Below are 12,848 nucleotides of genomic sequence, written 5' to 3' on the forward strand. Positions count from 1 at the left end.
AATGGGGTAGTTTTTATAATTTATTTAGTTGATAGTTAAGAAAAATAACATTAGAATTAATAGTAGGTAATTCCTACCACTGCCAAAATTAGGCTTAAATAATAATTAAGGAGTAAATATTTTGTAAAAGACATAAGGGTTTAGGTAGGAACCAAATTTGCAGACTACAACCTCGAAGAAGGACTACAACTTCAGTTAAAAAATCAACCTTCGTATATTTTATATGTATGAACATAGTGTAAAGATACATGAACAATGTGAGAGAAGAAGAAAATATCTTTCATTCATTATTGAGAAGAATGAGTACATTGTGTCTATATTTATACACATTACTGACAATGCTAACTAAATCTCTAACTGATTTAATTAAGCTCACTTAAACAATGATTTAATCCTCTAACTACAATTAATCAGTTAACCAACTAAAGCACACTAACACATTTATTAAGCACCTTTACACTCCCTCTCAATCTAGATGCTATGAAAATATTTTTCATTCCTAGCTTGGATATCAAATAAGAATGTAAGTATCTACCAAGTCCTTTTGTAAACAAGTCAGCATGCTATTCTTCAGAGGGAAGATGAGCAGTGATAATAAGGACTTCTTGGATTTTTTCCCTAGTGAAATGACAATCGATGTCTATATATTTAGTTTGTTCATGAAAAACAGGATTGACAACAATTTGAAGAGCTGATTTACTGTCTGAAAATAAGGTAATGGGAACTTTAATATCCACACCTAATTCTTTGAACAAGCTAGTCATCCATACCACTTCTGCAACGGCAGAGGCCATAGACCTATACTCAGCTTCTGCTGAACTACGAGTCCAGGAAATAGGTGAATGCCCATACTGCAATACATAACCTGTAATAGACTTTCTGCTATTAACACATGCTCCCCAATTAGCATCACAATATACCTTCATGAAATTATCACCACTAGATGACATCAATATCCCAAGACCTGGAGCATATTTTACATACCTCACCAATCTCATGGATGCCTCCATATGAGATATTTTGGGAGAATGCATAAACTGACTCAGACTTTCCACAACAAATGCAATGTCTAGTCTTCTTGCTGTGAGATATAGCAGTCTTCCAATAAGCTTTTGATAACTAGTATGGTCTGGTAGTCCTGGATCTTCATATGATGATGGGATATACTGATCAAATTCAGTTGATGTAAGCTTCTGACTTTGGTCCATGAGAGTTGTAATAGGTTTAGCTCCAGCAAGTCCCATATCTGCTACTAGGTCCAATGCATATTTTCTCTGAGGCATCAAGATTCTTGCTTCACTTCTAGCAAATTCAATGCCCAGATTATACGTCAAGTCTCCCAAGTCCTTAATCTTGAAAGTTGTATGCAACACATCTTTAGTGTGTTGTAGCATAAACCAATCATTGCCTGTCAGTTGTAGATCATCCACACAGACTAAAATTATAGATATCTTATCACCTTCTTTCTTTGTAAATAAAGAATAATCACCAGCGCTTTGTTGAAAACCAGTTGAAGTTAAAGCTGTAGTGAGTTTATTACTCCACTGCCTCGATGCTTGTTTCAATCCATATAAAGATTTCAAAAGTTTGCACACTTGACCAACGTTTCTTCTTAGCTTAGAAAAGCCTTCTGGGATGGTCATGTATGCAGAAATGCATTGTAAAGATCCATCTGATATAACTTCCATCCTTTACTTGCTGCGATTGAGATGACAGCTCTCACTGTGGTCATCTTGACCATAGGTGAAAAAGTTTCTTGATAATCTAATCCCCTCTTTTGGTTGTACCCTTTAGCCACCAATCGTTCCTTAAATCTTTCAACAGTCCCATCTGCCTTGTATTTGATTTTGTACACCCATCTACACCCTATTGCCTTCTTTCCTTTGGGAAGCATAGCAATTTTCCAAGTCTTATTGTCTTCTAGTGCCTGGATTTAAGCTTTCATATCATTTACCCATGTATCATTAGCTGCATCATGGGTGTAATTATGAGATTCAGTATCAACTGAAAATTGTGATATGAAACTTTGATACCTTGAAGAAATACCAGTATAATCTATATTATCACCAATAGAATAAGTACAAGAACTAGACCCTGTCTTGATCACATAGTCCTTGTGCCATATAGGAGGTTTTGAACCCCTTGTAGATTTTCTCACTTCAAAACTTTCTATAAGAACTGCAACAACTGAAGGAAAGACTTCAATATGTTCTGCATCAGGTACTACTACATTATTAGAAGACAAGACTGTAATTTCTTCAGCAGGGAAAATTGCAGGACCATCAAAATTGATATTAACAGGAGGACATGTGATCAGGTCATCATAAGAGAAATGATGATGAGTCATACTGTGAATTTGTGGATCTTCCACACTACCCTTGAATGGAAATATAGATTCCATGAACACCACATTTCTACTAATAAAGAAGGTCTTACTTTCTAGATTATACAACTTGTGTCCCTTTTGATGAGCACTGTAACCAATTAACACAACTTTCACTGCCCTTGGACTGAACTTGTCCTTTTGATAAAGATTAGTTGCAAAACATAAGCACCCTATGAACCTTAGGTGTGTTAAAGATGGAGATTTTCTATACAATAACTCAAATGGTTATCCATTCAATATAGTAGAGGGTATTCTAGTCAATACATATACAACTGATTCTATGCATAATCCCCAAAAACTATTTGGCAAATTACCTTGGAACTTTATGGCTCTTGCAGTTTAAAAAATGTGTCTATGCTTTCTCTCAACAACACCATTTTGTTGTGGTGTGTAAGGACAAGAACTCTCATGCAATATACCATAACTTTGTAATAACTTGCTGCAATCATGACTAAAAAACTCACCACCATTATCTGACCTTATCCTTTGAACTTTCTTTCCAAACTGTGTTTCTACTTCAGTAAAGAAATTTTTAAGTAGCATGAAAACATCTGATTTGAGTCTCATAAAAAAAACCCATGTCCATTTTGAATAATCATCAACAATGGTTAGGAAAAATCTCATTCCATCAAAAGTATTCCATTTATATGGTCCCCAAACATCAATATGTAACAATTGAAATATAGAAGTAGACCTGCTCATACTTTTTGAAAAGGGTAATCTAGATTGTCTAGCAAGTGTATATATCTCACAATTATTCAAAGTAAAAGATTTATTCTTACGAATATCATGAAACATAGGCATCTTTTTAAGAATATTTATTGGGACATGACACATTCTTTGATGCCAAGTAAAAGTATCTACTTCTTGACTTGATGTAAAACACTTGTCACTACACTTTCCGCCATCATTTTGTTTATCTTCTATCTGTGAATACAAAGTGTAGAGGCCACCTTTTTCCTTATCAGTCGCCCTCACCCTCCCAGATGAGAGATCCTGTAACACACAATAGGTTGGATAAAATGTAGCACAACAATTCAAGTCTTTTGTCATTTTTGAGACTGACATAAGATTTATCTTGAAAGTTGGCATACATAAAACAGTATTAAGAATATCACCTCCACCCAGGTTGCAATTTCCAACATGTTAAACTCTTGTTGAGTCTCCTGTGGGTAATTGTACTTGCCCTCCATTTACTTGTCCTACATTTTCTAACAGTCCTCCACTCATCAAATGTCTATGATCACCTATCATGTGGTTAGTGGCACCAATGTCTACTATCCACTTTACATGATTACTTTCACGAGAAAAGAAGTGGTTTGTACCTTCCATGTTCACACTTCTAGTTGCAACACCATTTTTGCCAGCACAAGCATCCACATGACTGGATGATGCAAATTGTTGTGGTGGAAGATGTGACTGATTGATCAAACTGTGTTGATGTTGTATATAGTGATGAGGATCATATCTAGACTGTATATCATTTTGGAAACACTAAGGCATCATATGTTGACTTGAGTGCTGTATCCTTTGGGAACCTGCAAAATTAGGGTCAGCCAAACTACTACCTGTCAAAGAACCAGCAACAACCACATCATCTTGTCTGTTCCCTTTATAATCAACAGGATACCCAATGAGCTGAAAATATTTTTCCTTCACATATCCTGTTTTGTGACAAAAATCACACTTTTTCAGCTTGTTGCATTCTCCCCTAGTATATCCCTTCACGTGACAATAATCACAAAATAATTGTCCTCTTTTCTGCCTATTTATGTCATCCCCATCTTAGAGTACATAGATGTGGGTGTGGAATAATCCAGCATCATCATACTAGTTCATGTCACAATCCTTAGACATTCATCTTGATTCACCATTGAATACACTTGGTTAACATTAGAAAATTGAGGCATCATCAGAATCAGACTTCTATCTTCGCTATAACTGTCACTTAGACCCATCAAAAATTGCAAAACCCTCTGGTATTGTAATGTTCACTGAATTCTTTAGACTTAGGGAAATCACATGAAGGTGGTGGCATGATTGAGTCATACTCATCCCATAAATCCTTCAACTTAGAATAATAGACAGAAACAAATGAAGTACCCTAAACTAGAGTGAAGATCTCCTTGGGCAATTGAAAAGTTCGTGAGCTGTTTATTTTATCAAATCTTTCTCTCAAATCCTCCCAAATCAAGTAACTATTCGAACAAAACAAAACACCACTCAAGAGATCTTTACTTACATTGCACATGATCCACGAAACCACGATTGCGTTACAACGATCCCATAAGAGAGCCAAATCTCCAGTGAATTGACCTCGATTCACTGATCCATCAATGAAATCGAGTTTATCTCTGCCTAGTAAAGCAATCTTCATAGATCTGCTCCACAAGGTATAGTTATCAGATCCACTTAACATAATCCCAATTGACAAAGAACCAGGAGCATCTGAGGGATATAGAAACAGGGGGATGATGATAATCAATGGATGGTGTGGTAACAGTAACATTTGTAAAAGTATTCTCTGAAGTATTCGGTGCTAGATTTCCTAAATTCTCCATGAAATCAAATGACAAAAAAAAAAAACTACGAAAGAGATGAGTGCAAAATCTCTTGAATTCCTCACTTCATGTGGAAGAAATCCTCTCGATCTGCACTCGTTGACGCTCTAATACCATGTAAAGATGTTGAAGATTTGTAATCAGTAATATGAACAATGTGATAAAAGAAGAAAATTTCTTTCATTCATTATTGAGAAGAATGAGTACATTGTGTCTGTATTTATACACATTACTGACAATGCTAACTATTTCTCTAATTGATTTAATTAAGCTCACTTAAACAATGATTTAATCCTCTAACTACAACTAATCAGTTAACCAACTAAGGCACACTAACACTTTTGTTGAGCTCCTTTACACATAGATTGTAGGATTAATTATTTAATTATTTGAATGATCATTAGCAGTGTAGGACAGGTTTTAACGGAACAAATACATGATTGTTTTGGCTTATGTACGTCCTTATCCAATACAAGTTACTAATTGTAACTTGGTGGTCATGCTACATTGTATGGTTATAAGAATATTATATTGTAAATTATTAGTGTAGTTTGAAAAGTACTATCTGTGAGTGACTTTCTTTGATGGTAGTAGGATTTGTACGTGTGGTTCAGAGGTAATGCCAGTGTAACTAGTGGCCTAAACTTAAATTATTTACTAATATTATTATATTATATTACAAAGTTAAAGGGTGCATATGTATAGTATTTAATGTTAGATGAATGGTGAGAGAAAAGTTAGGTCAGAACGTTAATGGTGTAAAGAATTGGTGTATTAAAGTGAGGTGTATAGTGGAGGTGTTCATTGCCACTAGTTTCGCAAGCAGTGGCTCAAAATTTGATATATTAAAATGTTTTATCTTGTTATAAATTATATGTTGATGTATTGAGATGGATAATTAAATACTAGGTATTTCGTATTATTTAAACTTCATTAAGTTATGCTTATAGAAAGAATTTAGAAACCCTTCGGCTTGAACTTTAGGAAATTGATTATAGTTTTGAGTGTTTATATATTCGTTAATGTACAAATATATACTTGATAGATTGGAAATGTTCGGAGGCATTGAGGAAATGAAAGGTATTGGAAAAGTAGCTTGCTTGACTTCAGCTCTTTGGTGGAGGTAGGTTATGGTTTATTCTATTCGATTAGTAAAATCTTAATAGCGATTGATATGCATTGAATGATACTGTGAAGTTTTCTATGTACTTGATATTGTGATTGTGTAGCTTGGACGTGTGGTTTGTGATTGGTCTAAAATCGTGAGACCATGAAATTTATGATCTTGAACTCTCTCTATCAAAGTGATGCCTTGAGTAAAGAAGGCTTGATGAAATATTGTAATCAATTGAAAATGGTGATAATAATTAATAAATTAATGATATTCTTGGATTGGAGTGTCACGTTTCGACACAGTATTATTGGATCAGAGTATCACGTTTCGACACGGTAACTTGGATCAGAGTGTCTCGTTCCGACACGATATAATTGGATCGTAGTATCACGTTTCGACACGGTATAATTGAATTGGAGTGTCACATTCCGACACAGTAACATTAAAGGAAAAAGTTATTGAATTAACTTAACATACTCAATCTCAAAGAACCCATTTCCTAAATGAGCGTGGTGTGGAGGCATGATCCGCATATGTTTGTTGGATATTGTGAGTGATTGTGTACTGGCTTCCATTGTCGCTTGTTCATGTTGTTTGTTGTTTGCTACCAGTTAAGTGTCATAGTTTATTTCATACTATTATTCATTGCATATTAGTTTCTATTTTGGTTTGGCCGATGATACCTACTCAGTACATGTTGCCCCGTACTGAGCCCTACTTGGGTTTTCTTTTGATTTCATTTTATGGAGTGCAGTGAGTGTACCATCGACTTCAACTCGCCTTCAACTCTAGCTAGTCTCAAGCATATCGGGTTCCAAGCTCTTGTTGGATTCTCTCGGTCATGACATGATGTCCTTAGTTTTTGGACATAAACTATTTAGTTTAATTATTTTGGTGTCTTTAATACTCTTAGACTTACTATTGAAAATTAGATGTCCTTGATGTGATGAATTTCAGGTTTTGGGGATAATATATAATAGACCTTAGAGATTTAGTTGATTGGTTACTTTAACAAGTTTTGGAGCTTCCGCATTATTGTTGATATTCTAGTAGAAATATTGGTATATGTTAAAGGTTTGGATTCCTTGGTTCACCCGCTTAGGAGGTTAAGTATGGGTTCCACTCACGACTCGTTTTGGGTAGTGGCACGATGATAGATACATCACAATAAAATAATCTAGTTTACTCAATAAACAAACAAATAGCAACATGTGCAAATTGTGCTACCCCAACCAACCGACAATAGAACATATATCAGGTGTGATATCTAAGACAACCTTAAATACTTCATAGCAGACATGTACTCAAGTCAATTGATAATATCAACGAGGCATGTTGCATGATATAATCAAGAGATATCTCATATTTGGTATGGTGTCTGATCAAGATGAATCACATATATCGCACAATTACAATGAGTACAATTACACTAGTAAACCACGAGCAATCAAGACAAATTCATTGTGTGAGATTCACAATAAAATATCATTCACATTTATTCCTTTAATTTATTTCCTGAACATGCATTATGTATAGTTTACTTAATCCTTATGGCATACCGTCAATTCACCTCAATAAGAATATTAAAAGGTTTACAATCATGAACTAGTCCGTCATAGTTAGTCATAGGATAATACTTGCTTCCACAGTACATTTCTGCCCTATTAGCAATAATCAACACTCTTTAATCAACCAAACCCTGCATCAAAAGGCCGAGGTATTAAATCTACAGTCAATCTACAAGAATATTATGAATTAAAGACAGATTTAAGTTCTAACTACTCAGTAAACTCTACACTAGATCATGAGCTATTACTCATTTTGTGAAATTTTAGCTTGTTCTTGATTTAAAATAATAACAAAAGTACCAAATAAATCTCAATTAACCTAAACATTCTCATATTATAACTTAATCCCAAACTCCAGGTCAACCTTGTGATTTTCCCATCCAATATAGGACTTTCCCAACATTAATGCACCTAGACCTACTAATCTCATCGTTACACTAGTGAATTATGGTAAACGAATCAAGAACAAATGTTTTATAAAGAAGTCAAGGTCTTACACCTCAAAATCCTCATAAACTTAGAATTTTCCCCACCTTTGGATGAACCCAAGCCATCCTCTAGGACCACAATTACTGAATCGAAGGCCAACAAATCAAAGTACTAAATCAGAAAATGAATTACTTAGTAAGAGAAAGGTTCCTAATGAAAATTATCTGAAAATCTCCCATAGTCGCTCTTGTTTTCCCCCAAAATGTTTTTGTATGATTATTAAGGGTTTTGGGGATTTCTACGCATTTACAACAATTAAACCCTTTATAGTGGTCCAATACCTTTATAGTGGACCAAAGCGGCCCATAGCGGAAATTAAATTTTGGTTATCGTAGACACGTGTCCCCAACTATAGCGGCTTGCACAGGACAAAACCTCAAAAATACTCTCAAATTAGTCTATTTCAAAAATTTCGACGATCCTAACAAACCTCTTCGCGCAAAGTTTGATATCAGGAGTTATATATACCCGACTTTACTTATAAAAAGTCCTATGGACTCCTTAATGCCTTAGGGATAGGAAAACAAACTCTACTTAAACATTTCACTCAATCATTTTCTCGAAATACCCCAGACCTCATCTAACAAAGATTTTGTCCGTGTGTAGCATAACCTAAATTGGAACATCATATGTTATTCCCTAGACCTCATCTCACATAGATTTCGTTCGTTCGTAACGGTTGGAACATTATATGTTATTCTTACCATTGAAGTTAATTTAGTGTTCAATATCAAGATTTTTATCAATCTTATCAAGTCTTGTTAGGTTGAAATCATTAAATTTCTCCAAAGTTTTATTGCAATAAAAATTATGAGGTTAAAAATAAAGCTGATATACAATAGAAAATTGCACAAATAATTTGAAAATATGTGACATTGCTAAGAAGTCTCTTTGTTTATACAGGTTATGCTTCAATTACATAAAACATTATTTATATATTAGAAATATTAAGTGACCATGACAAGATATTTTTGCTCGTATATTGAGGTAGTAAGGGACAAGTTTCAGTCACTCATTTGGTGAGATGAAAATTGATCTAATTTTGTGGTTTCTATTGGCGTGGCAAAAAAAAAACTTATTTTGTACAGAAAGAAGTGAGTTTTTTTAATTATTCAATGAACGAACACGTTACTACTATTAAATTTGTATCAAACTTGAATTTGATATTGACGATTGGGTTTACTTGAAAATCTCATCCATGAAGAGGGTGATCAGGTACTAAATAAAACTAAGCTTAGTCCCAATATGTGGGTCCATATCAGATTTTGAATTGTATTCCAATATTTTTCTTAATACTACTTTTGTTTAACAAGATAAACACTTCAAAGTTACAAAAAAGTTAAATGTTGATCACACTCAATTTAACAATACATCTGTAACACTCGCGATTTGAAAGAATTAGAATTAGAAAGAAGCCATATTTTTGGAAATAATCAAATTTGAAAAGTTTGACCATGTTAAGTTAAGTATGAGTTTTGGGTCAACTTCAAATGACCATAACTCATAGTTAAGAATGAATTAGATGTGCTACAAGATATTGTAGGAAATATCTTTGAATTATATTTCCAATGCCGCCGAGCCTTCTCAATTTTATGTACATATGAGGGGATATGCCCATTTGAAGGGTTCTCTAGATAGGGAAAGTCAAAATCGGATTTTAGAAGGGTTCTATTGTCTATTCACTAACCAATTATTTAATTTTCGTTTTAGTGATTTAATTGGGGGTCTAAACAGTAATTTTGACATGCTAGCTAAGGCCTCATTTGTTTGCACTAAATGGAAGTTTGAATCTTAATCATTCATATTCAGTCCATTAAGTACGTTTGGTTTTTAGGTCTGAATCTAAATCATCCAGATTCAACTCATTAAGTTTATTTGTTTTATTTTTAAAAAATATCTCTTAATGAGTCTGAAAAGGTTTGAATGAATCAGATCTGTAGGAGACTCTCAACAACATTCAGACTCATTTGATAAGTTATCAATTAAGAAATCATAGCTTCTATTTTTTGAGCGTGTCTTTTCATCTCATAACTAAAAAATTTCTTTCTCTCTTTTCTCAATCAAACACCACTTTGTTAGGTAAGTTTTCATAAATCCATTCAAGTATTTTTTTTATATTAATAATTTTCTTGTATTGACGTGTGTCAAGAACACTGGTTGCAATAGTATTTTTGGTGTATAGTTGTTTATCAAGGTTTTGAATGAAAAAATAGTACTCCAAATCATGACTATTAAATTTTTTAAAGCTTTTTTTAAAAAAAAAAATCAAAAGTGATATATTTTGTTGAAATAAAATTTTTATAATATTTATTAATACACAATTTCACTTCTACATTCAAATAATAAAAACAAACAACATTAATTATTTAGTGTTCATATTTAAAGATCACATCTTAGCAATACTTCTTCCCTCATAGCTTACGTTTGTGGTATGTATACACTACTTTTGTATTGTTTTTTTTTTTTTGCATTATGACTGCAATAAAATAATTTTTAGCAGTAGCAAATATTCACATTATTAAAGAGTGTTAGTTGTCATTGAATCCAATTATGTTGTTACAGGCTTTAAAAGCATTTTCAAAAGATCTAATTGTGTCAGAAAGAACATATTAAACTATTGCAATCAATTAGTTGTAAAGATTATTTTTGATGTAGTGTATGCATTAATAAATTTTATTTTATGTGTTGATTGATTGATTTTGCAGTTATTTTGGTGATAATGATTCAAGTGCTCAAAGCAAATGGTTATGTATATCCATCAGAAATGGATGCTATATATATCATGTAAAGGAGGTGATAAGAAACATGATTGTGAACCATACTGTAAATTTATCTATGGAAAAACATTTGTTGGTTCTGAGTGTGTAGTGAAAAAAATAGTTCAAGATCTCATTTGTATGTGCATATCTTTCAGATCATTCCTAATCAAAAAGTTATCCGCGGTCGCCTGGTTAGAAGGAACATTGAGGAACAATGGGTAGCAAATGCGAGAGGTCACCAATGCTGAGTTCTATGAGGACATCAGGATGTTGAGCCAAGTTGTGACCAACTATGCACGCAACAAAGAGAGAATCATTAGTAGTGGTTGATACTTCTAGAATCGTGCGTTTTTAAGGATGAATCCTCCAAGTTTCACTGGTTCAAGAATCACTGAGGATTCAGAATTTATTTTTGAAGATCTTGAGAAGTCTTCGAGATCATGCATGTCATTGATGCTCAGAGAGTGGAACTAGCTGCACACCAGCTAAACGGTGTCGCTAGAATATGGTTTGACCAATGGAAGAAAGAAAGAGCTAAGTGTGATCAAATTTGAGTTACACTATGTTTGAAGAAGCTTTCTTGGGGCGTTACTTTCTAGGGAATTGATTGAAGCAAAGGTAAGATAATTTCTTACCCTTAACGAGGAATCTATGAGCGTTCATGAATATAGCCTTAAGTTCACCCAAATTTCCTGTTATGCGCCGGATATGGTTGCAGAAAAGAGCAGTATGATGAGTATGCTTGTTGCTGGTTTGTCTTGTCTGTCGAGTAAGGAAGGTAATGTAGGAAATATGGAAGGAAATAATATCTTTAGAGAATGCTCAAGTTTATTATAGGCTACTTAAGGCCACTTGAGATGATTACAATCATCAACTACATCACTATTTATACTACTCAAAATAGAAAACAAAAAGTCTTGCACAAATAACTAAATACATGTATCACAATTTACTAGATACATGTACTACAAAATTCTAAAAAGACTTCTTGAAAAACTAAGAGACAATTTTGGAAGACTAAACATTGATGCATTAATTCCAACACTCCCCCTTAATGCATTTGCTTGATAACTCAAATGCGTTCTCGAAGATAGCAAAATTTTTCTCTAGGAAGTGCTTTGGTGAAGATGTCAGCAAGTTGTTATCCTGTCTGAAAATAATGCAACTAAATTTCGCCTTTATCTTGTGCTTCTCGGATAAAATGATACTTGATGGAAATATGCTTTGATCTTTCATGGCTGGCTGGATTCTTGGCAATTGTAATTGCTTATTTATTATCACAATATAGAACAATCCTTTTTTTTTGTTTTTCACCAGTGTCTTCAAATATTCTCCTAAGCCAAATAGCTTGAGAAGTAGCCTTGGATGCTGAAACATATTCTGCTTCGACAGTGGATTGAGCAACAACACTTTGCTTTTTTGATAGCATCTATACTTCCAACCCAATCACTATCATAATAACCAATTAAGTTCAAATTTCCACAAAATTTGTACATTATCTCATAATCCATTGTTCCGTACAAGTTGCGTAGAACACACTTTGCAGCTCCAAAGTGTACTTGGCTTGGTTCTTCCATGAATCTGGATAATAAACTAGCAGCAAACATAATATCTGGCCTTGTTGAAGTAAGATATAGCAAACTTCCAATCAAACTCCTAAAAAGTGAGCTATTAACTTTTTTTTCTCCATCATCTTTTCTAAACTTCTCATTTGCTACTAATGGTATTGCCACATACCTGCAATCCATCATTTTGAATTTTTGAAAAATACTTTTAGTATACTTCTATTGACAAATAAAAATTCCTTCTTTCACTTGACAAAATTCGATGCCCAAGAAATAATTTAGCAATACAAGATCACTCATTTCATAAGCTTGCATCATATCTTCTTTGAAATTTTGCATCATCTTTACATCATTTCCTGTAAAGAGCAAATCATCCACATAGAGACAAACAATGATAATGCTACCA

At 33.6% G+C, this 12,848-nt stretch overlaps 1 long non-coding RNA gene across 1 annotated transcript; it reads right to left on the minus strand.

The window, feature by feature from the left end:
* Window positions 1-7,522: 7,522 nt before the first annotated feature.
* On the minus strand, window positions 7,523-8,354 carry LOC112941185 (uncharacterized). Its single transcript, XR_003246244.2, has 2 exons — window positions 8,163-8,354; window positions 7,523-7,760 (listed from the first exon to the last, which is right to left on the minus strand). It is a non-coding gene; the product is annotated as an uncharacterized lncRNA (long non-coding RNA).
* Between the last annotated feature and the right edge of the window lie 4,494 nt (window positions 8,355-12,848).

The sequence above is a fragment of the Solanum lycopersicum genome, chromosome 3, assembly GCF_036512215.1.
Source record: "Solanum lycopersicum chromosome 3, SLM_r2.1".
NCBI classification, from domain to species: domain Eukaryota; kingdom Viridiplantae; phylum Streptophyta; class Magnoliopsida; order Solanales; family Solanaceae; genus Solanum; species Solanum lycopersicum.